Genomic DNA, 25614 nt, shown 5'->3' with positions numbered 1-25614 from the left:
GTTTTGAATATATAGGTAAAATTTCCTAACATGCTAGTGAGAGAAAGAAGAATTAAAAATGACAAGTGTGATTTTAGTTTTAGTAGAAGGGGTGATACTGGGACACAAAAAATGACCTTATTATCATCATCACCATCATGTTTTCCCTTGTGATCAGCATTATAGAAGTGACAGGATACAGGAGCCACACAGCATGGACTGTAGAGGGAGAAGACATGAATTGAAATCCAGTTCCACCATGTGCTCGATAGTTTTTGCCAACTTGACACAAACAGGCCACTTGGGAAAGAGGGAATTTCAACCGAGGACCTGCTTCCATAAGATTAGCATGTGGATATGTCTAGGGGAGGTTCTCAACTGCTAATTGATATAGGAGGGCCCAGCCCACTGTGGGTATTGCAGGTGGGCCTGGGCTGTATAAGAAAAGTAGCCCAGAAAACCAGAGGAAAGAACTCAGTAAGCAGTGTTCCCTTGTGGTTCCTGCTTTAAGTTTCTGCAGTGGCTCCCCTTGATGATGGGCTATAACCTGTAAGCCAAATAAATACTTTTCTCTCCAATTTGCCTTTGACCAGCATTTTATCTCAGTAACAAAAAAGCAAACTAAAACACATGAATTGCTGGCAGGTGTACTATGGCAGATTACAGAACCCTGATGAGCCCTGATTTTTTTTTTGTATTTCTTGTCCTTAAAGAATTCGCAATTCTCTGTGTTGTTTAATATGAAATGATAGAACATAGACAAAAGTACACTGAGCAGAAATAACACAGTAGACAGTGACTCAATTACTTGGTTAGTTACTTGTTTTTTTAGAGCACTGAGTTAATTGATCAGGTATTTATTGGAAACTGCTATGGTGTGGATGTGATTTGTCATTTACTGTTGTGGTATTGAAGGTGGTGAGACCTTTGAGAGGTGTGGCTTGTAGGATGCGGCTGGGTCATGGCCCTCTTTGTGAAGGGCTTAGTGGGCTTTTGAAGTGGGTTAGATATCTTAGGAGTGGACAAGCTCTTGAGAAAGTGACTGACATACAGGAGTGAGGCTGTATCTCCCTACATCTTACTTCCTCTCCCTTCTCATAAACACAGGGGACCCTCCCTAGATGCTCCTGTCCAACCTCCCAGCTATCAGAATCGGGAGCCAAATAAACCTCTCTCTCTCTCTCTCTCTCTCTCTCTCTCTCTCTCTCTCTCTCTCTCTCTCTCTCTCTCTCTCTCTCTCTCTCCCTCTCTCTCTCTCTAAAGAAAATAAAATACCCACTGGCAGACATTTAAACAGTTTTTTATTTTTTGAGACAGGGTCTCAAATGTTGCCCTGGCTGCCCTGGAACTCACTTTGTAGAACAGGCTGGTCTTGAACTTTATACTCTGCAGACACTCTGACACCTATAAACTCTGACATCAGTTCAGGGAAACATATCATATTCAGACCTTAGGGAGATTTAAAAATGACTCTTAGAGATTCTCCTGCCTCTGCCTCCAAGTTCTGGGATTAAAGGGATGTTCTGCCACACCTGGCTTGCAGACATTTTCTTTTTTAAAATTTATTTAGCTTTATTTATGTGCATTAGTGTAAAGGTGTCACAGACAGTTGTGAGCTTCCATGTGGGTGCTGGGACTTGAACTCGGATCTGGAAGAGCAACCAGTACTCCCACAGCTGAGACATCTCTCCAGCCCACAGGCGTTTTCTTATAAACAACACAAACATTAAAACAATCCCACAAATGTCTGCACTAAACATCCCAGAAGGAGGACAGCATTACTATAGATCATGTGTGATGCATGTGGCAGTTTTGACTGATAGAGAGATGTCCTTTATGCCTATTACCCAAGGGAACTTTAACCTTACTTTCCCAGCCTTTATTGCCCTCTGCAGTTATATAGCCTCTAATAGCCTCTATTGACTTCTGGTTGTTGATTTAACTTTATGAAACATGAAATTGTTCTTGACACTAGCATGTGAGAGAAAGACCAATCAGAGGAAAGTTGAGGGACTGAGTCTAACAGAGATTGATTTGCAAATGGATGGGCTGTGTCTGACTCTTATCCAACATTGCAGTTCTTCAAGTCTAAAGGTGAAGGGTCATTTTTAAATCTCCCTAAGGTCTGAATATGATATGTTTCCCTGAACTGATGTCAGAGTTTAGAGGTGTCAGAGTGTCTGCAGAGTATAAAGGTGGAACTCTAAGGAAGTGACTGGATTGTCAGGTCATTAGGGTGGAGCTGTTATTCTTCAATTCCTGTGGCTTTATATGGAAAGGCAGAGAGATATGGAAAGGCAGAGAGAACGCGTGCACACACATGCACCACACGTTTTTTGCCATTACACAATACAATAAAGATAAATTTATTTCTTTCCTTTTTATTAACTAGCCTGCTCTAGGTATTTGGTGATTGTAACTATAACAACACCACCACCACTAGGCCAACACACTCCCATTTGATACCTTAAGAAACAGCTTATCTGGATGTTCTTTCTGAGTGAGTTAGTCCATTCTTAGGAAGAGCAGCTCAGCAGAGTCACCACAGCATGGTGTGGGCTGACACACAGCACAGCATACAGTGTTGCGTTGGAAGGTGTTTGCTTTAGTTAATGAAGTTCCTGAGGTAATTAATTATAGAAAGATAAAGACTGTTCCCTTGCAGTTTCTGAGATTCCAGTTCAAGACCTGAGCATTCAATGGTGGCAACGGTGAGGAACATGCTGTGGTTCCCTGAAGCAAAGGAGGATGAAGGGGTCAGGATCCCCAAATCCTCTTTGAGGCCATACTACCAATGATATAAGGGCCCTTACAAGGCCCCTGACAGTGTCAACCCAAGGACCAAGGCTTTGATGATGTGCTCATGAGGTATCCAAATCATGCAAGTCCTCAAAAATGAAATAAAATGGTTTAGTAGTGACTTTTTATTGATTTATTTTTAATTTACGCTAGAAACAAGCTTGTTTCACATGTCAATCCCAGCTCCCTCTCCTTCCCCTCCTCCCCCACCCTCCCCACCAGGTCCCCCAGTCCCCCACCCAATCTCCACTCTGATCCCCAGGGAGTGTGAGGCCCTCCATGGAGGATCTCAAGAGTCTGTCATTTCATCCAGGGCAGGGCCTAGGCCCTCCCCAAGAGTCCTGGCTGAGACAGCATCCCATACTGTGGCATGGACACTCAAAGTCTATTTGTACGCAAGGGATAAATACTACCCAAGGCCCCATAGATTACCTAGGCCTCCTCACTGACACCCACATTCAGGAGGTCTGGGTAAGTCCCATGCTTTCCACACAGCCATCAATCTGGGGTCCAAGAGCTCCCTCTTGTTCAGGTTAACTGTTTCTGTGGGTTAAACCAGCCCAGTCTTAACTCCTTTTCCCATTAGTTCTCCCTTTCTGTCACTGGATTCCAGGAGTTCAGTTCAGTGTTTGTCTGTGGGTATCTGCCTCTGCTTTCATCAGTCGCTGGATGAAGGTTCTGTTTCTCAGACTCTCTGGCAGTGGGACTGTAGGATGGCACTTCCAGATTCATGTCTAAAATCCATAAATGAGTGAGTACATACTATGTTTCTCTTTTTGTAACTGGGTTACCTCACTCAGGATGGTTTCTTCTAGTGCCATCCATTTGCCTGCAAATTTCAATATTCTGTTGTTTTTTTTCTGATGAATAGTATTCCATTGTGTAAATGTACCACATTTTCTCTATCCACTCTTCAGTTGAGGGGCATCTAGGTTGCTTCCAGGTTCTGGCTATTACACATAATGCTGCTATGAACATAGTGGAACAGACATCCTTGTTGTATGAATGTGCATCTTTTGGGTATATGCTTAAGAGTGGAATTGCTGGGTCTTGTGATAGACTGATTCCCATTTTCCTGAGGAATTTACAAAGTGGCAGTACAATTCAGCACTCCCACCAGCAGTAGAGGAGGTATTTTATTTTATTTTTTTACATGCATTATATCCCAACTGTAGTTTCCCCTCCCTCCCGACTCCTCCCATTCTCTCCCCACATCCCTTCTCCCCCAGATCCACTCCTTTCCCCCCAAAAGAAAGAAAGAAAGAGAGAGAGAAAGAAAAAGAGCAGGTCTTCCAGGGATATCAACTGAGCGTGGAATAACAAATTACAATAAGACTAGGCACAAATCCTCATATCAAGGCTGGACCAGGGAACTGTTTATGAAGAATTAGAAGGAGTGGTTTTATTGGAGGAGGTGTTTAACCGGGGGTGGTAGGCTTTGAGGTTTCAAAAGGCCACATGAGGCCCAGAGTCTATCTCTGCCAGCACATTGCAGATTAGTGTGAATTCTCAACTACTGCTCCGGTGCTATGCCTGCCTGCCTGCTGCTGTGCTTCATGGCCTAACCCTCTGAAACTGTAAGCAAGTCCCCTATTAAATGATTTCTTCTGTACGTTGCCTTGATCATGGTGTCTCCTTCCAGCAATAGAACACTAGCTAAGACAAATACATTTTCCTCCTTTCCCTGTCTTCCCTCTAACCTTTGTCATGTATCCTGCAACCCCCAGGATATGACCTCCTTTTCTCAAGTTGTTACACACATACACACCACACACACTATATATACCCACACATATATACACACTTTATATATAAACATATATATGTATGCATGTATGTACATAATACTATATATATATTATATACATATCCTGAACAGTCCATATAATATTACTTGCACAAATATGATTTCAGGCTTGATAACTTGGTACTGGATAATCAATTGGCATTATCTTCCCAGGGAAGACTATTTCTCTCACTCTGAGCAGTCCTGAGTTGTTTTATAATTCTTTGTCTAGGGTTGAGGTCCCATGAGCTTTCTCCCTTCCGTGCTAGCCTGTCTGTTGGTGTGGTCCTTGTTCAGGCAGCCCTCTTAGTGAGACTTCATGGGTGTAGCTTCCCTGACATTTCTAGGAGACATAATCTCACAGAAAGAAGTTCCCCTGGCTCTTACAGTCTTTCCACCCCATCTTCCACAGTAATACCAGAGCCTTAGGCATAAAAGTTATGTTGTAGATGTATTAGTTGAGGCTGGGCTCCACACAATTACTTATTTTGATTGTGGTTTTCTGCGATAGTCTCTATCTGCCACAAATATTTATCTTTATACCCACAGATAAGTATAGGTGTCACCCTCATCAAAGAAATGTGGCAGATAGAGACTGTCGTAGGAAACCACAAATATTTAGAATGTAGCTAGAATTTGTGCTGGTTTAGCAAATTGGTGGTTGTAGATTCTTCTCCAAGACCCACACTTCAGTAGCTTTGGGTAGTTGGCTAGGTTTCCTGTGTCAGCACAACTTTCCTCTTATTGACTGGACCATAAGTTCATTTAGAAGTGTTCTGGGTTACTTCCAAGCTATGTGTACCTCTACTACAGCCTTAGGGTTATGGTGCCATGTTGATCATCATAGCTGGGTAGAACTATTGGTTGCTCTTCTCTCTTGGAAGCTTGCATGGAACCTTCTGGTACCATGAAAGATAGTCTTTTTGTTTGTTCATTTGTTTTCGCTGTCTTGAGATAGGGTCTCTCTTTGTTGCTCTAGCTGTCCTAGAACTTACTTTGTAGAACAGGCTGACTTTGAACTCACTGAGATCTGCTTGCCTTTGCCTTCTAAGTGCTGGGATTAAAGATGTGCACTAGCACCACCTGGCTATAATGTAAGATAGTCTTAAGGGAGGAAAATTTTAGGTTAGATTCAGCGCAGAATCTTTGGGTTCTATGTCTGAAATATATGATGTCATCAGCAATAAGGACTTAACTTTCATCCCTGGGAGGAAAACAAGGGCAACATCAATAGCCTATAATGTTTTGGGAATCTTTGGACAACCATGACCAACAATTCAAAGGGTGGCCTCTCATACCTATGGCTTTTGGGGGAGACATTGTCAGCCCAGATGAGAAAACTTCATTTAAGATCTGACAACTCAAAAAACAAAGAGCTTATTTGTTTGTCTGACCAGTGGCTCATTGACAGTTCATATGGAACTGGACACTACTCTTTTTAAACCCCTTTCTTCTGTTTTTCTTAATCCTACTAGTCTCACCCTGCCTTATAAACTTCTTGTTTAAATTTCTTCAGCAACAGATCCAAATGATTTCTAATCAGACTTTTAATCATTTGCTATTACAGGATTACCAGCTCCTAGATCCTGAGCCAAAGGTCTGTAACCACCCCATCCCGTTATAGCCCCCACTAAAAAGATCAAGCTTGCCCCCAGGATTTCAATGCTCCCATTCAACAGGAAATAGTCTACTGATAACATCACCTCCTTTTCTCTTTCTTGACCCCTGACTGTTTATCAATAGTAAACAAAAAATGGGGAGAAAGTAATCCCTTGGAGGCAAGGATAGCTAGGTCCCATGCCTTAGACTTCTCTAAAGGTCATCCTAACCCTTGAGGTAGGAGAGTGGCCAGGCCCCACACTACAGAACAACAACAACAAAAAAGGCCAAGATCAAGCCACAAAAGTCCCTCTAATCCCAGGCCACCCGGACAGCTCTGCCTCCCCAGACACTCTATAAAGCCTGCCTCCTGCTCAGTTCTTTGCTGCTTCTTGACTGAGCAGAAGCAGCTATCTTCTTGTGTCTCTCCCAATAAATCTCTTGTGTGAAGTTTGTTTTTTTAAATTTTTATTATACTTTTTAAATTTAAATAAAAAACAATCTTATTTTACATACCAATCCCAGTTCCCTCTCCCTCTTGTCTTACCATGTCCCTCACCAACCCCCTATCCCACACCCACATCTACTCCCCAGGGAGGGTGAGGTCTCCTATGAGGGATCATCAAAGTCTGTCACATCATTTGGGACAGGGTCTAGTCACTCCTCCATGTATCTAGGCTGAAAGGGTATCCTTCTGTAGGTAATGGGCTCCCAAAGTCTATGCACTAGGGATAAATGCTGGTTCTACTGCTAGAGGCCCCATAGACAGTCCTGGCCTCCCAACTGATACCCACATTCAGGGATCCTGGTTTGGTCCTTTGGTAGTTCTCAGCTGTCAGTTTGAGTCTGTGAGCTCCTACTTGCTCAGGTCAGCTGTTTCTGTATGCTTCCCCAGCATGATCTTGACTTCTTTGCTCATTACTATGAGTCCTGACTTAGTGGTATTCCTTGTCTCCTGACATTGGGGCGCCCATTCCACAAGCAAGTCCAAGGTATCAGGAAAAGAAAGACAAGACGTCCAGCTGTTTGTACTAAGAGAATGCATGTGCTGCCTTTATTGCCAGGAGAGAGAGAGAGAGAGAGAGAGAGAGAGAGAGAGAGAGAGAGAGAGAGAGAGAGAGAGAGAGAGTGTGTCTTTATTGCAAGTGCTAAGAGGTCTCTTCCTTGTAGGAGGGAGCAGTCTTATATACAGGCTTACAGCACAGTGGAAAAACCCCAGGTGGAAGACAGTGTGTTTTCCTCCTGCTAGATGTTGATGTCAGAGGGTCAAGGCTGGGGCAGTAAGCCAGGACTAGAAAACAGGAAGCAGCACTTGGACTGGAAAACAGGTTGCACTTGTAGGCTGACCAGCAACTCACAGAGACCCCGTGGGGCTGGGGCCCAACACCTGACTGCTAGGATACCTTTCCCGGCAGGTTTTCCTCTCAGAGCTGTAACACCTCCACGGGGAAGCCTTTCCTTTCAAAAGCTCTAACAGTTACAGGCAGTTATGAAAAGAGCCAGTCTGTCCCACCCACCGTCCTCTACTCTTGGATTGACAAATTGTGGCACACCTCAATAAGAACTTCCATTACTACTGTTTTCCATTTGCTGAAGTGTCTTTGTTAGACTGAGCACATACATGGCCATGCTTTTGAATCTCCAAATTGTGAGCTAAATATATTTCTCTTCCTCATAACTAGACTGTATCTTGTATTTTGTTACAATGATGAACAGCTGACTAAAACATGTAGTATCTTCTTTGCAAAGCTCCATTCCTTGAGATCAAGGACATTGTCATCTTTAAAATATTTACCCAACTCCTGCCATGAAAAAGTTTTTAACATATAAAATAAACATTCAATACATAGCTATTAAGTAAACAGTGATTACAGATCACATTTCTAGATATTTGTTCTTCCAACCCATAAACTCTCACATATACAAGCATATGTGTACCCTATGACTGGCTTATAGTGTTATGCCCAGATTGCAGAACCCCAAAAATCCACCACTGAGGAAGTGACACATTGAATGTAAAAACAAAGGTTTCTTTTATTACAAGCTGCAGCCTGAATTCTGCCCATTCAGGAACAAGCAGAATGCTGCTTCTTGGCTGAGGGAGTGTTTAAATGGAAACTGCAAAAGACTGGGTATTTTAAGATTACAAAACTTTCATGGTTACATAGGATGAAACAATAACTGTATGTTTCAGGCAGGATGCAATTAAGCAGGATGCTGTAGAAGAAACAAATTTGTTGATTATCTCCTTGGCCAGAGACTTGTACAACCACAAATTGATAGCTATCTGATCTCCTTTAGGACAGAGAAATGTTGACATGGTTGGGGTGTGCTGTCTGTTCCCAGGCCTCTAGTCATGTATCAAGTTCTTTGTTTAGCCTTATCTGTAGGTAGGGCTGTCTTTTTGGGAACGCAGAGAGGCTTAAGAGTTTTTCTTTTTCCATTTGGGCTTTTGGAGTCTAAGTTATTAGATTTTTATTACTTTTCCCCTTTAATTTCCCCTTCCAACTCTGCATGAAAAACCAATCCCTTTGTTTCTGGCATGTAATTTGAAAACTTCTGGGGATGCCTCGGGCATGGCTTGGTAGGCCTGGGATCTCTGAACCATTAACTGAATAGTGCTTAAGTAATCCCCATGAACTAGAGTAGCATATTAACAATGTAGGGCCCAAATGTTAGCAGTAAAAGAAGTATCAGAAGGGGGACCTGTGAGGGCAGATATCAAGGTGGCCAAGGAGGGGCTCAAAGGGGTGGTAACAGGCCCTAAGAGTCCTTACCTAACAGATTTTCCTAGGGATGTGACATCTGTGCCTATTGTCTTTCTGTCTCCTATGTAAGGGAGTTTTCTTTTGACTTAGCATCTTAGCCAGGGGAAAAGGGATGATGCATTCTTTCCTGTTCTACTTCTTGCTGATTTTGGGGCATTGTTAGGGACCCAAGCAGGCTGAAATGCTAGTCAAAAGAAAAGAAAAAAAAAACAAGGGAATTTAGGCAATGGAGTATTTTATTAGAAGCAGTTGGTTCGCAGATTCTGTTGAAGATACAGGGGAGTGTTCACATCCGCAGGAAGTCCAGACCTCGTAGTCTTTAGGAGCAGGCTGTAGTCTCAACTGATGCTTGGTTGCATCTGCCAGAAGTAGAAACTTGTTTGAGACATGTTTAAACTGGGAGCAGAAGTTAGAATTTATGTACTTAATTGGAACTCTTAGGTCCATAGTTTTAGTGATCACTCTAGGTCCATAGTTTCAGTGATCAGGAAGGGCAGGAGTACCAAGACCAGGGAAGAAAAAAATCCCATCCTCGGGAACAGACAGGTGGGATAAAAAAGGGTGTACTTATCTGGAGTCCCTTTTGACCTGTGAGAAGTTGCCACTGCAACTAGATCCCTAAGGTTCTTTTTCCCTAGTCTCTCTATTGACTGTAGCATTCTCTCAATGTCTGCGGCTGCCTGATGGATGAAAGCCAGTATCACGGTTGTCTCCGTTTTCCCTGTCTCAGGATCATATGGGGTGCAACCGAGAAAGGCTTCCTCACACCTTTCCAGGTACTCAGACGGACATTTTTCTGGACCCTGCCTAACATCACGTACCCTAAACGTTCTGGCCAGCTTTTGTGCCGCCTCCCTGAGGCCCACTGGCAGAGTCTGATGATAGACCAGAAGTTTCTCTTTACCTTGGGCGATGTTGTAATCCTGATCGGGACAGGTAGAGGGGAAGTGGGCATTAGTGTTTTTTGTTCTTTTGTTTCAGGGTAAGCATAAAGCTTAAGGGAGTCTGCGTGGGGAGACCATGGCAGATTCCATGGCTGGCAAGGGTGACCGAGGTGGAGTAAGTTTTAGTAGAAAGTGGAGGGAGGGGGAAGGAAAGAGAAAAGAGGTAAAGAGACACAGAGGGAGGACAGAAGAGAAGAGAAGAGAAGAGAAGAGAAGAGAAGAGAAGAGAAGAGAAGAGAAGAGGGGGACAGGAGCAGAAAGAGAGGAGAGAGGAGAGAGAGAAGAGCCGGAAAGAGCAGATAAGAGAGCAAGCGATCAAGAACAGTAAGAGAAACTAGAGAGCAGAAAGAACAGTAAGAGAAAATAAGTGGGCGGGGGTCTTTCTTTTAAAGGGGTCTTTATACCTGGGTGCAGACTAGTACTCATGGAACCCTGGGCTGACCAGGGAAGTGCCTGAGTGCATTCTGCCAGGTGACAGGGGCAGGCCAGCATAATTTTGAATTCTTACAGTGTTCCCTGTGGCATCCGGAGATTCCGCAGGGCGGAGGGGAAAGTCTACAGCCTCTGTCTGAGGGGTAGCCGCCCTGCGGCCACATGACACTTGCTCAGGGTCTCCCATGTCCCTGGTTGGGTGCTTGGCCGGCTCTGCCTGTTTGGCTGCTCCAAGGGTTTGAGTTCCTGTGAAGGTGGGGGAGAATAGAGGGGAGGAAAGATATTAAATTCATTTGTTTAACCCTGAAGGATAGGAAGGATTCTGGCGGGTGCTTTGGTGTGTCTAGTCAGCGTCTGTGGGGTTTGGAAGGAACAGGGCGGGGGAGGAAACGTTTAGGGGAGAAGGGCTGTTTTGTTCCATTGTTACTAGTCAGGGGTTGTGTCTGTAGGATTGAGGCGAAAAATAACACACACCACAAACATACAACACAGTAAAAACTGGGACGAGCAACACAGTACAAACACAGACTGGGGCCCTTTCTGAATCTTCAGAATCTTGCAAGAACCTTCACTTCAGATGGCTAGCCAAATATAGGGCGACTTGATCCCTGATCTGGTCCCCTCCTAGAGTGCAGGATAGTTCAGCTGGCTGAACCCCTGCCCTGGATGAGGAGTAGGGACATCCCCATGCTCCCCACAGGCCTGCCCATATAATGCACATCTGTCAAGGGAACGGTGGAGCTGTTAGCCTGGATTTACCTAGACACTATTGTACCTATAAAAAAACGCACATTTGACAACACAGGACATTTACACACTTAGCAAACACAGAACACTCACCAACTGGTTAGAAGACAAAACCTTCAGAAGCCGGAGGGGTTTTGGGGCTCCCAGCCAATACACCAAATGTTATGCCCAGATCATGGAACCCCCAAAATCCACCACCAAGGAAGCCATCCAACTAATGTCAAAGCAAAAGTTTCTTTTTATTACAAGCTGCAGCCCAGATTCTGCCCATTCAGGAACAAGCAGAATGCTGCTTTTTGGCTGAGGGGGTTTTTAAAGAGAAAGTGCAAAAGACTGAGTGTCTTGAGATTACAAAGCTTTCATGGTTACATAGGATGAAACAATAACTGTATATTTCAGGCAGGGTGCAATTAAGCAGGATGCTGTAGAAGAAACAAATTTGTTGATTATCTCCTTGGCCAGAGACTTGTACAACCACAAATTGATAGCTATTTTAGTTTTTTTTTTTTTTTTTCGAGACAGGGTTTCTCTGTGGCTTTGGAGGCTGTCCTGGAACTCACTTTGTAGACCAGGCTGGTCTCGAACTCACAGAGATCCGCCTGCCTCTGCCTCCCGAGTGCTGGTATTAAAGGCGTGCGCCACCATCTGATCTCCTTTAGGACAGAGAAATGTTGACATAGTTGGGGTGTGCTGTCTGTTCCCAGGCCTCTAGTCATGTATCAAGTTCTTTGTTTAGCCTTATCTATTGGGTTGTCTTTTTGGGAACTCAGAGAGGCTTAAGAGTTTTTCCTTTTATATTTGGGCTTTTGGAGTCTAAGTTATTAGACTTTTATTAATTTTTCCCTTTCAATAGATGCTTACACCACACATTTATAAATGCCTTGGAAAGACCTGTTGGCTAAAATCCCATATCAAATGTTATTTATTTAATCAACTATGATTTATCAAATTGAATCAAGTCACAAGATTCAAGGTGCAAGCAATGGGTAAGTTATCTCCTCACTTGTAAGGGAAGAGAGACCCTGGATTATGAAAACCCAGGAGGAGGAGGACTTCTTTGGGTTTCAGTGAGAGACCCTTCTAGAATCTTTAGATTTGCTTAATTACAGGGTGATTTTTTCTTTGAATGGCTTCCATATGTCTTCTGGGCTCTATTTGAGTCATGGGCAGGATCTGTTTCACAGGAAAGCACAGGCACAAGAAGGAACATTGAATGACAGGAGGATGGTCATGCTCAGAGAGATTAGACATTGTGTGATTTTACCTGCTTCTGTATGGGTATGAGAAACAGAAAGACCCCCTTTAAACTACACTCACCTATGTGTGTTACCAGGCCTGGCCAGGATCAAAACAGCATGTATGATGAGAGTTATCATTCCACCTACAAGTCCCTCCCAAAACAGTCTTTCAATCTGGAATAAAAATGAACAGAAAGAGCATGAAAACAAGTTTGGACACCAACAAATTTGATTTTGAACCTGTCTCTATGACTTATTATCTCTCAGTCCCATTGGGGGAAAATGTCTGTCTGAGTCTTTAAGAGAATCCAGTGTGGGTGGAAAAGAGTTTTTTTTTTAAAATTTTATTTTACTTCTGAGTATCATTGGTTTGTTCAGGTAGAGAAGTGTGGTCTGGAGTCAGTGAGACAGTGAAAGTGCTGTGTGTAGGAAGTGAATAGTGTTGATGTTGTGTATAAGAACACAGAGAAAGGCTGGAGAGATGACTCAGAGAGAGCACTGGCTGCTCTTCCGAGGTCCTGAGTCTGGTTCCCAGCAACCATATGGGGCCTTACAAGCATCTAGAATGAGATCTAGTGCCCTCTTCTGGCATGCAGGCATACATGAAGGCAGAACACTGTATAATAAATAAATCTTTAAAAAGGACACAGAGAATAGTGAAGGAAAAGGAGGCCTGCAGAAAAAAACCTCATGAGGGAGGGGAGACTTCCAACGTTTGTTAAGGTGCCACATCTTCAGTTTTCTGGTCCTGATGTAAACCTCTACTGTTGCTCTGAACCTCCAGATGAAGCCAGATCCTGAGACAATCTGCCTACTTGGGACAGTGACATTTTGAGGGGGATAGTTGGAAGAAGTAAGGCTGTCAGGGCCCATAAAATTGCTCTACTTCATTTTGACTTAAGGTCCAAAACTATCCTTACTCTTTCAAGGTTAAAGCCATAAGACCTAAAGGCCTAAGTTGCAGCCACTGAAGGATGTTTGGTCTAAGGTATAGATGTCTTAACCATCAAATCCAGATAATGAGAGATTCAGTCTAAGGTATGATTACTGAATGTTTGGAGAGTTAAGGAAGTAAGTCTGTTTGTTCCTTGTATCATGGTAAAGAAGTCTTTTTGCCCCCCCTTTTGACTTGGGTATCTTAGAAAATGAGAAATAAACTTGAGGTGTTCAGTGTTCAGTGGATAGCCCTCCTGACTCTATTCTGTATCTCTGTCTTTTTCTTAGCATCTCTACCTGGTGTTTCTCAATCCACAACCCTGTCCCCCTCAGGTATGAACCAGGCAAGTTGGCTGAATCTGACTGAAGCCTCACAAAGATGGGTTCCTACATGAGGCTTCCCTTTGGCTGGTGAGAAAGATCCAATGACGTGATTCCTAAGTTGAACTAACTTAGCAGAGGAGGGAACAAGAGGAATGTAAACCTGATAGTAGGCAGGCAGGAAACCAATGGAAGTGGTGTTTGAAGCCACAGGAACCACTGAGTATATGTCCTCAGAGACAAATGGCATGACCAGTTATCAGCAATGCCCTGCTAGAAAGGGAACTAGAAGAAAGATAAGAGAGATCAGATTTCAAGAGCAATAATGGAAGATCTCCAAGATGTTCATGAGGCATATTCAAGCATTGCCCTTCGATTGCTAGAAAATGGACCTGAACTGGATCTCAGTAAGTGCTAAAGATCTGAAAGCTGTTTGTTACTCACTCAAGGTAAAGATGAACTAATGGCAGAAGTTAACAAAGGTATAATGTAAATTGATAGTAATCATTGCTGTTCAGTTATTCCCTCCTGACCCAAATCTAACAAAAGTGAAAGGTAAATCAATTGCAATGAGTAATAATTATTCTGTCTTAAGCAGAATTCTGAGTTCTAGGCTACACAACGAAACTTTTAGCTGACTACAAGTGTAAAACAAAACAAAACAAACAAAACAGTAAGATTATTTACTTCCTCTTTGGTTGGCCTGAAAAGCTGGACTGTCACTTATGGGTCAAAGACACATACCTGGAAGGAGAGAAGATATTCCAAAGAGAGACACCATTTATTTATAAATCTCATGTACAACTGAAAGATGAACTTGGTGGTTGTCTTTATTTGTTCTTGTTAGTGTAGCCATGTTGAACAAATCTTTCTCTGCATTTCACAACTGTCATCTTAATTGACATCTTGAAGACAGTAGCTCAGCTTAATTAGGACTATCTGGGCCCAGTCTTGTCCTCTAAAACTAGGACAATGTCACCTAAGAAGAGGTCAAATCTGCACATCAATGTAAAATGTAAGGACAAAAGGCCTTAGGCTTCTGCCTCTATTTTCCAGGAGTGTCTGTTAGGTACTTTACTAGGTACTTCATGTCCCTTTCTCCTTTTCCATGCCCTGTGTCTCAGCAGCTACCAAGATCTTCAGCTTGCCTTCTTGTCTTGTTTTCTTTTCTTTCTAATGTCAGTAAATTTCTCTCAAGTCTCCAATGCTCTCATCTGAATATGTTTAAAATTGTGTGTGTGTTCTGACATGTGTGGAGAGGATTGGTATGTGTGGTGTGTGAGTGTGTGACATGGCAAGCTTTACAAAAGGGGTGGGGAGTGGCCACCGAAGAGGAATGGGGGAGGTTATGGTTGGTTGTGCAGGTGGAAGGGTTGCAATTACAGGGGACATAAAAGGATCAGTGACAGGCACAACTTCTAGAGCAAGATCCAGCTCCCTTTGAGACATGAATGTCGCTCCCTTCCTATACCTCAGACCATAATCCAGTTCTGTGGACACATGGAGATATCCACTCTGCAAAGAAATCATTGTCTCCTGTGGGAATCTCACTTCTGCACAGTAGCTGAATTTTCACATAAGTTTTGAAGTTAGATGTATGCATTCATTCTTCCTAAGACCAGCAAACTGAGCTGAATCCCTCCCAAAGGCAGCCACCCCATTGAGACTTCCCCATAAAAATGAAGATACTTACAAAAGGCATCCTGAAGTTAGCACCCACTGGTCTCCTGTTTGGCTCTTTTATGTCCTTAAAAGTTTAGGACAAAGCAAAATTTTTAAGAAGTTTAGCTGAGCAGAAATCAATTCCACCAAACTAAAAGAGGTAGAAAGTGATGATACTCAACCAAGGGAAGTCTTTATATAGAGTACACGAATGCAAAATGAAACAACTTGATCAGCTGTGGAGAACTGTCTTTGGGACTAATATCAAATTTCTTGTTGGCTCTGAGGTTCAGTTTCGTTTTTCTCCAACAGAAGCATTTAAAAGAAATGACTACAGTTCAGTTTCATCTTTTCCTGCTTATATAAAGTCAAATCTACTTGCCTCATTGGCCTTTGTTTACTTGTGATGTTTTTAGCCTCTCCTGAGTTGACTCAGCGGGTAAAAGTGCTCCCAGTTAGGCCTGACAACTTGATTTGGTCCCTGGAACCTGCATGACTGAAGTAGATAACTGACTCTCAAAAATGGTCTTTTGACTGTGGTGGGAAAAATAAGAAAAGATCCTAGCTAAACAAGGGTCCTCTGACCAGAGACCACAGATGGATCCCAGAAAGAAAGGAAGCTTGAACCCTCCAGCAGCTTTGTCAACAACTGCCCACTTGCCTTCAGAGGAATGGGAACCAGATAGCCTCTTGCCCTACTGGTTTTACAACCTTCTAGATCACAGGATGTGCTCCTGTCATGAGCCCCTAGACCACAGATATGCCAATGAATTTTACCTAACCAGGTGACAGTTACTGCCTTCTTCAAGGCCCTTTGTTTCATGATAACCTTGCATGGAAACTTTGTGTGCTAAGTAATCTCTGTAACCATGGGAACCTTGGGAACTGAGACTTTCAGTCTCAGGACTCCCCCTCCCTTTTTTCCCTTTAAATTGAACAATTAAAAGAAACCTCTTGCTTTTGCATCAGAAGTGTTAACTCCTTGGGTTGTCTTTGGGATTCTGAAAACCTGGGCACAACATTGACATTCATGCAAGTGCCATGGCAAATACTCCCCCGTGCATACAAAGTAAATAAAGTGTACATGTGCACACATGTGTACACACGCAAAGAGAAAATACATGAATAAGCATTTATTTTTGGAAATCTTATCTATCTATCTATCTATCTATCTTATGTACAAATATTTGCTGACTGTATGTCTGTGTACCATGCAAATGCAGTGTTCTTGGAGGCTAGAAGAGGGCATTGGGTCCTTCTGGGACTGGAATTACAGGCTGTTGTGAGCTGCCATGTGGATTCTGGGAACCAAAGCCAAGTTCTGTAGAAGAGCAGCCAGTGCTCTCAACCACTGAGCCATCTCTCCAGCCCAAGCTTCTAATTTTGAAACAAGATTTAGAAGCTTTGACTCAGAAGGCTAAATCTACAACTATGACAGAAATAAAAATTTTATATCTCTTATAAATTTATTGAATAGTGCTAGTTATTACAGTTATCCTGATGTACAGGCATATATATAATAACACAATAACCGTTTAGTCAGGACCAATAGATACTTGTATATGTTTTAGCCAAACAGCTCAGTCTTGGTATACATCTGTGGTAAAGACAAAATTCTCCACTTAAGTACAGGAAGATGGAATTGTATTAGTTAAGTCACATATTTAAGTTAAAATGTCAGAAGATGACTTAATTTATGAGTTAAGACAGTTGTATTTTCCGCAGTACTCCACTAGATTGCATACCTAAGTTCTTAAATAACCATCATACACACTCACCAGACATCTGAAGAGTCAAGCAACTGAATACTTGCCTTTCCTACTGTCCTTATGACTTTCCATCCCTTGTAGCATAGTTAGATGTTATAACACCAAAATGTATAACAGTGTTTAAAAGACTCTTTAGTATGTTTCAGCAATTATACCAATAGAAAATGAACCCATTTCAATTATTACAGGATACATGTCTATTTATGGATCAAGGGCAAGGAGTCATGCAAAATATACAAAATATGAATTATTCCAGGTACTCTTCTTGTCTTCCCACGTCTTCCTGCATCAGTTGCTTTTTTACCTCTAGTTGGTGAAGCAGAGAAATGAGTATTTGAACTCTCTCATTGATTCTCAGGAGTATTTACAAGTTAACCTTTTAAGTTTTCCTAGCCAAAGGTCAGTTTAGTGCTCGCATCTGGGTGGCTCAGGATGCAGATGGCACTCTGTCTTTTTCTTTTTTAATTCCACCGAGGCCCCCCATGGGATGACTCTATCCAGAGTTAAGTTATATTTTCTTTCTCACTTAGATCCTTTCTGGTAGTTCTCACAGACTCTCCTGGAGGAATACCCAACCATCTCCTAGCTGATTCTAAACTCTGTCAAGCTGCATGTTTCCTTATTCTTCTTCTGCTCTCTTCTTGTCTTTTTTTTCCTCTGGTTCTCCCCAGGTATATATACCATTTGCAATAGTAGTTCTTTTTGCGATACAATGTCAGGGTTGAGTTTCTCAGGGTCAGCAGGGCAGATAAGATTTACACACAGAGCAATAAACTAAAACTGCTAGGAGAAAATTTTGCAACAATTACTTAGGGCTGTTGGTCACGGAGAGGGTCTAAGTTTAATTCACACAAGAAACAAAACCTGGCACCTTCCAGTGCTCTGGCCTCAGTGGCAGCACAGGCCTTCAGCAAAGTTTACTTTTCCCTGAGTATGAACAAAAGGGCTGATTACCCTTGTCATTATCTTCTTAGGGGAAACAGGAGGGAGCAGTAAATCACTGAGCTAAGATCTTTTGTTAATAAACTGGGATGAAGGTATATGCAAGAAGTTTGAGAATCTTTTACTGCAGGATTAGTTTAGGTTATCACGTCTCTATCTGCCAGTGAGGTAAAACCAGGGCACGCTTATTTTTTTCTATCCATGAGGCAGCTATGAATGAACAACTTTGGGCATGTTCTTTGACCATTACTAATAACAACTTGTAACCAACTCCCTTAAATGATGACAAATATCTATAATCCACTGAAGGGCCCAAAACTACCCATTTCACCTCTTGAGAATGTGGGTGTTGTGCTCTCTAGGCTGCTTCCTGTTTTCTGGGGGTGATTATATCTTTAGGGGATATAGCTGGAAGTTTTTCTGTGGTCCCACCTAGTCCCACAGCCAGTTATAAAATAATCATTCAGAGGCTTAACATTAAATATAATTGTTTGACCGATGGCTCAGACTTATTACTATCTAGCTCTTACATATAAATTAACCAATTTCTATTAATCTTTGTATTACCAAGTGGTCTGTGGCTTACTGATGGTTCTCCGGCATCTTATTCCTGTGGCAGTTGCTGGCATCTTTCTCAATTCCCCCTTCTTTCTCCTGGTATCTAGTTTGGCTTTACTGCCTAGCTATATTCTGCCCTGCCATGGGCTAAAGTAGCTTTTTTTTATCAGCCAATAAAAGCAACACATATTTGCAGTATACAGAAGGACATCCCATATCAAGGGAACCATGAAAAAAATTTGTGGCCAAGTCCTGATGGAGTCAGTCTTGGTGTGATGGGATAATGCAAGGCTTACCCGAAGTCCTGGTTGGAATAATCTGTGAGGCTGGACTATCTCAATAAGAAGTCTTGAAGTTGTTCTGGATGCAGAACTTCAACAGAGGCACTTCGAGAGACTGGATCACCTGGGCCACCTGTTTTCATTGGTGTCTTGTTCTGAAAACACACAAACTTTTAAGGGTAACATACATATCTGCCTTACCACAAGTATGGAATATGTGGTGTGCACAAGTCAGTTAACGATGATTTTTGTTCTATGTTTGAGCAGATAAAAGGCATCTGTCAACTTTATAAGTTCATTTAGATTGCATAACCAAACTGTGATGTAAATATCTATGCTATAGACGGAATTTTCTGTCTTTCCTGGTGCCGAAGTCCCTTAGTCCCAAAAAACACACAGAGGCTTATTATATTAATTATATTAATTATAAACTGTTTGGCTTCTTATTGGCTAGTGCTCTCTTAATTATTAACCCATAACTATTAATCTGTGTATTTCTACATAGCTTTATCTTTCTGGAGAACACCTGATGTCCTGTCTTCCCATTAGCTACATGACATCTCCCTGGCGTCTCAATCACTCTGTTCCTGCTCTCCAGAATTCAACCTGCCTGGTATCCCCACATATACTTCCTGCCTGGTTACTGGCCAATCAGTGTTTTATTCATCAATCAGTAAGAGAAACATATATACAGAAGGATATCACCCATCATCTCCTATTTTCTGTCCAAATAAAAAAAAGGCTCTAACTTTAACATAGTAAAATTATATATAACAAAACAGTTATCAAGTAAGAACCACAGTTAATAATATTTAGTTCATTAACTTTTGGTAAAATTTAAAGAAAATATTCTATCATCTATCCTATCTTTGTGAGTCTAAAGTATGTAACTTATCTTTTACCATAACTAAGGAAAATCATAACATAACTATCTGTCTTCAACTTCGTCAAAGACCTCAGAAGGATAATATATAAACTCTAGAATTGACAGAGACATCTCGCTGCCTAGACAGTCACCCCAAGTTCCTCTGTAGCATTGGGGCATCTATCTTCAGCCTATAGGCCTAGAGTGTCTGACAGACTTCTCAGCAAAGCAGGAAATTTGAAACTGTCCCACTTGTATTGGCAGTTTGTCAGTCATTTTTCTTTGTGTCCTTCAGAATGTCTGGTAGACTGTTCCATGAAGCAGAAACCATGAAGGACTGATCCGATCTTGTTTTCACAAGTCAGTTTCCTGTGGGTCCTGCATATTCAGTTTGTACAGCGTACAGTCAAACAATGCAGGCAAGAGCAGTTTCTTGCCCAAATGGCTAGTCTTGCCATGTCGAAGGCAAACTCCATAATGAGTTTCTTCCATGTCCATCTTCCTCTCTGGTGTAATCGATGTTGCCAGGAACAGTTGTGTCTCTTTGTCATGAAAAACCCTAATAAACCATTTAAATGCCACATTCTGAAGTTCTTTGACAGGTTTTGAAGGATACCTATTCACTTGAAATACATCTGTGATATCTAGAAAACCTAACTAACATAGGTTTTGACTGTTATAGGTGACAATCTATAACCTGTGTTTAATTATACATTATATTTTTTAAAGAGCTGTACATACACAATATCTAAACAAGAGTAAAAATATATCTATAACAGAATTGACCCTACATTTGTATCAATAAACCAAAATCCATACCAATGCAAAGTATTAATTTCTATATCATATTCCTTTTGTTTCTTTAGAAAGAGATTGGCTTTTATCACTAACCATTTATAACCAACCCCATTTAAATGAAAACAAATATTTATAAACAATGTTTGGAATTTTGGTGTAGTTCTCTCCAAATAGCTTTCTGCTGTTTGGGGCACTGTCAATCCCAAGGGGATTCTGACAAAACCCAGGTCCTGGCTATAGTAGTTTGAGGCTGCATTTGAATGTTGGATCACCTGGGCCACTGCTTCAGGGGGTCTTGTTTGATCAAACCATATTAGTCTGGAAGGAATCCACAGCTTTTTATCTACGGGAACAAAAGCAAAACCTCTTTTCTAAAGTAACATGTTCTTAGACTTAATTTTTGAAGTCAATGAATTTTCAAAATATATAGGTTGGATTAATCCAGCAGCATTTATAATCAAATGTCTTTTATCAGCTGTTGCTCCTTCCTCAGCAATCGAAGAATTCAAAGATAACACAATGACATACAGTATCCAGACTCTCTGTGTAATTTCCATATATGTTTTTTAATCTCTATTTCTTTTACTTTCATTTTTCATTTTTTTGAAATGAACACAGTGTTTTTCTGTGTAATTTTGGGTGTCCTTGAACTCACTCTGTAATCCAGGCTGGCCTTGAAATCACAGAGATCTGCTTGCACCTGCCTCCAGAGTGCTGGGATTAAAGATATGTGCCATCACACCCCGCTACTCTATTTCTTTTGTAAGGACTTTATCCTTGTTCTTTTCTCTCCCAAGCCTATGTATATTTTTAAACGCGCTGTAAATCGTTTAGAGTTTTTTCCCTCTGAATCTGTCTTTACCACATATCTCTGTCTTTTTCTGACCACATGAGTCTTTAAATCTGCTAAACTTCATGGCTAGGATTTAAGTGGAGGTTTTGGCTGCTGGCTTTCCAACATGGTGGGGGGAGTTTGCCACCAGCTCTGGGAGCTGCGTTCATTGCCTCAACTCTTGTCTATGCTGCCATCAAGCAACTTGTAGCCCACTGACCAGAAATCCTTTTTGTCTGAATGAGTAAAAGCTAAGTCTGTCATGCAGTATGCTCTGAAGTTTGGGGACACAGCCTCCGTGTACCTTGACTGGAATCCACCATGCTGTGTTCAAGTCCCAGTGCCACAGAGTCTCTGCACCATAGCCTGCTTGAGACTGTGAGACTAGCAAGCCCAGTGCGGCTCTGGTGCGCCTCTGTTTTTGTGTGTTTAGAACCATTTTTAAGCTTTCGTTGGGTTTTATGTGGAAATTCTTGCCCCACATTGAGGGTGCCATTTATAGACAGAGTTTCTGTCCCAGCTTGGTCCCATGGCCATTTAGTCCCAAGTAAACACACATTCAAAAAAAATCAAAATGAACAAAGCACCATATAAAGTCAAAACTCCCCGTGTTATAATATTTCCCATCCTTTTGTGGCTTATCCTTTTTTTATTATTTTACTTCTCTCTTTAAAATTTTATTATTTTAAAACTATTTTTATGGCTGTCTATATCCTTTTCCTTTTTTCCCCTTAAGCCTATGCACATTGCTAAGCATGCTGTAACCTGTTTAGAGTTTTTTGCTTGTTTGTTTTTTCATCTGAAACTGCTTTACTGTCTATCTGTAACCTTTTCTGTGTGAAAGACCAAAACCTTAAACTGCTGTGCAGCTTATAGTTCTGGTGGCTGAATCCCACAGGCAGTGTCTGGAGACACTATTCATACCATGGGCTGCATAAGAGATGGTGGGACTAGGAACCCACATTTGACTCTGTTTTTGTGTGTTTGAAACCTTTTTAAAAGCGTTCCCAGGCCTTATGTGGAAATACATATCCTCACATTGCATACCATTTATAACTAGTTTTTGTTTGGTCCTCCAGCTCACAAAAACCAACATTGAGACTTATTATTAATTACGAAAACTCAGCAGATAGCTTAGGCTTTTTTTCTAATGAACTCTTACAGCTTACATTAACCCATTTCTATTAATTTACTTTTTGTCTCATGTCTTCATTACCTCATCTCCATAGTACCCACCTGCTTGCTGGGCATCTCCTGGCATCTCCATCTTTCTTCTTCCATCATCCTCTCTGTCCCCCAGATCCTGCCTAGCTATTGGGCATTCAGCTTTTTGTTAAACCAATCAGAGTGACACATCTGTACAGTGTACAAAAAGATTATTCCACAACAATGAAGGGCTGCTTATAGTTAGCTTAAGAAAATGCAAGTTCAGTGAGGCAATATACATGGTGTTATGTCCTACCATCTTTGCTCATGTGAAAAGATCCAAGAATATTTCTCCCAGGCTTTGTTTTTACCGTGAGAAAATATGAACATGCTAGGGCGTTCCTTTCATGTTCTTGCTTTCAAGTGCATCCATTTATTGTAGTTTATGCAATTATTTCTAGAAGACCACCTTGTGAGAAAACCGTTCTGCACTCTGCCCTATGTGTAGTGCATAGTAAGTTCACAGCTTCCTCACACTGGCTTTCTCAAGCTGCCACAACTGCATATCAATTCCTTAAGTAGCTTTCTTAATGAAAATATAACAGTGATGGTTTATCTTGTTTAAATTTTTAAATAAGACAAAATAAAATATAATAAGGTAAAACAAAATAAAACCTTGGAATTGGACAAATCAAACATACAGAAGGATAAGAGTGCAAGAAAAGGCACAAGAAACAAACCCACCCGTTTTCGTTTGTTTGTTTGTTTGTGTTTCTTTTGAGACAGGATTTCTCTGTATTGTTTTGGAGGCCGTCCTGGAAAGCTCTGTAGACCAGGCTGGCCTGGAACTCTCAGAGATCCACCTGCCTCTGCCTCCCTAGTGCTGGGATTAAAAGCGTGCGCCACCAATGCCCGGCTAAACCCACCCATTTTCAACTCAGGAGCCCCACTCAACTGGAAGCCATAGTATATTGTCAGAGGACCTGGTGTGTGCCTTTGCAGGCTCTCTGTGTGCTGCCTCAGTCTCTGTGAGTCCATATGAGCTTTGCTCATGTCGATTCAGTGGGTCTTGTTGTCTTGGTGTCCTCCATCCCCTCTGGCCCTTACACACTTTCTGCCTCCTTTTCCACAGGATGCCCTTAGCTCTGAGGGGAGGAATTTGATGGAGACATCCCATTTAGGGCTGACTGTTTCAAGGCCTCTCACACTCTGCTTTATGTCTGACTGTGGGTCTCTGTATTTGTTCTCATCTGATGCAGGAAGAAGCTTCTCTGATGATGGCTGAGCAAGGCACTGATCATATTTTTCAGTGAGAGCTCAGCACATACTCCAGGGGTCAGTCCATCAGAGATTGCTTATCTCTTGAAGGACATAACTCATTTAGCAAGGTGATGAAGAACATTGTCATCAGAGATGCAGATCTTAACCTTTTCTGCAAGATGATAAGGAATGCTGCCTTCTGAATGTGTCAGTTGTCCCCATTGCAGGTTCTTGTGTGGAGGTCTTTTCCCTCACATTACAGCTTGAGAATTTTCCCCACGGCACTACAGTGTGCTAATTGTTTGCTAGGCACATATTCTGTGCATGGTATGGAAGATGACTTTTCACTTAGATACATAATTTTTATATAGAATATGTACTGTGACATGCTTCATAACTGCATACATTTGTCCCATAAGGACTGTTGACTCTTAACAGCCTGCCTCGTTCTCTTGCTCAGACTACTACACACAATTAGCTCACTTATACCTCAGAGCAAGTTCAAGCTAGATTAAAGTTATTTTGTAAAAAGAAAGCTTTACAGCTTGCACAAGGCCAGAGTCACAGATGTCTACCAACTTACTAAGAAAAGCATGCTAATTCTTCACTTGTCAGTCTAATAACAACAGATCTGTGTCTTGAAGTTATCCTTGGGCACTGTGCCTTCCCTGTCTGGGTGCAGTTTTCTCCTATGGCTTTGGCCTTTTGTGTTGTCATGGTAAATGACTCAGCTCCTTATTGCTTCCCATAGGAATGTGCTTTTGACCAATGAGAAACTTCTTTGCCACTTCAAGTCTCCTGAAGAAGAAGAGTTTTTAGAGTAGTAGAAGAAACAAGAAGAAGAAGGAGGAGGAGGAGGAGGAGGAGGAGGAGGAGGAGGAGGAGGAGGAGGAGGAGGAGGAGAAGAAGAAGAAGAGAGCAGTTAGAAATAGAGCAGGATTATTAGAGTAGAAACAGAATATTAAAGGGGACACGAAATAAAGATCATGACCCTCAGATTGTATGTGAAGTTATTATAGAAATCTTCTACACCCTCCTTCAATCCTGAGAAGCATTTTACCTCTGGAACTGGTCTGGAGCAGGTCTCATAGCTCTTAAAATATTTGTCTTTCTAGATCTTTCAGGATAATTTTTCCTAGTTATACCCATTTACCTTCAAATTTCATTATTTTATTTTTTTTTAAAAATGGCTGAGTAATATCCCATTCTTCTGTTGAGGAACATCTAGGTTGCTTCTAATTTCTGACTATTTTGAATATAGCTGTCGCACCTGCTGCGCAGCCTGTGTCCAAGAACGTGCGGAGGGTGTCGGGGATTGACAACACAGAGACTTGTTCAACGATATAAAGAAAACTTTAAGCAGGCCCCAAAAAGGCTCAGGAAAACTTCCTAAGAAAGGCTCCCTCCAGAAAAGCTTCTGCTCTCTCCTCTACCCTGGCTGGTTCTCTCTGACACCACAAACTGATCTGGGCGTGTCAGAAGAGGCGGTTAGTCTTTGGACAAGGTCGAGGTCAGGGCGGTTTCTGTGGGCAGGCCTTTTCCAGGAACTTATTGCCCCGGCATTGTATTGTTTTTAGTAAACATGTTTTTAGTAAACATTGTCTTACAGCTGCCTACTCCCAGGCTGAATGGGAAGTGGGTCTCTGCTCAAGGTCTGGTGTCCCCACATATAGCAACAATAAACATGGTTTAGCATGTGTCTCTGTGGTTGGACAGTATCCCTGGGCTTGAACAAGAGGAAGGTGTTGGTGGCCTTGGAGGTCAGCTGGATCTCCCAGAGAGTCCAATGGATAACCTTTATGAAGGACTGGAGAACCTGTAGTGACTTGAGAAAGGAATGGTTAGAGATTTTTTCCAACTGCTGTTCTCGGAGCTGGGGAAGCAGTTGGGAAATTCTTCCAAACATAGTTTCATAGGGGGTGAATCCCTCCCCATATGTGCTTCAGTGAGCC

The 25614-nt window shown here is 41.9% G+C and overlaps 2 long non-coding RNA genes across 2 annotated transcripts in view; one reads left to right on the top strand and one right to left on the bottom strand.

Moving 5' to 3' along the window:
• The window catches only part of LOC121140880, a 47392-nt gene extending 22889 nt beyond the window's left edge, over positions 1-24503 (top strand). Inside the window, exon 3 of the long non-coding RNA XR_005877830.1 lies at positions 24414-24503. This is a non-coding gene — a long non-coding RNA (uncharacterized LOC121140880). The remainder of the gene's footprint in view (positions 1-24413) is intronic.
• Positions 9150-15423, bottom strand: LOC106022816. Its single transcript, XR_005877829.1, has 4 exons — positions 15243-15423; positions 12372-12466; positions 10384-10553; positions 9150-9290 (listed from the first exon to the last, which is right to left on the bottom strand). It is a non-coding gene; the product is annotated as an uncharacterized LOC106022816 (long non-coding RNA).
• Positions 24504-25614: the final 1111 nt, after the last annotated feature.

This window comes from Mesocricetus auratus, unplaced genomic scaffold (genome assembly GCF_017639785.1).
Source record: "Mesocricetus auratus isolate SY011 unplaced genomic scaffold, BCM_Maur_2.0 Super-Scaffold_4256, whole genome shotgun sequence".
Lineage (NCBI taxonomy): Eukaryota > Metazoa > Chordata > Mammalia > Rodentia > Cricetidae > Mesocricetus > Mesocricetus auratus.
This window is presented reverse-complemented; position numbering and strand designations above follow the sequence as displayed.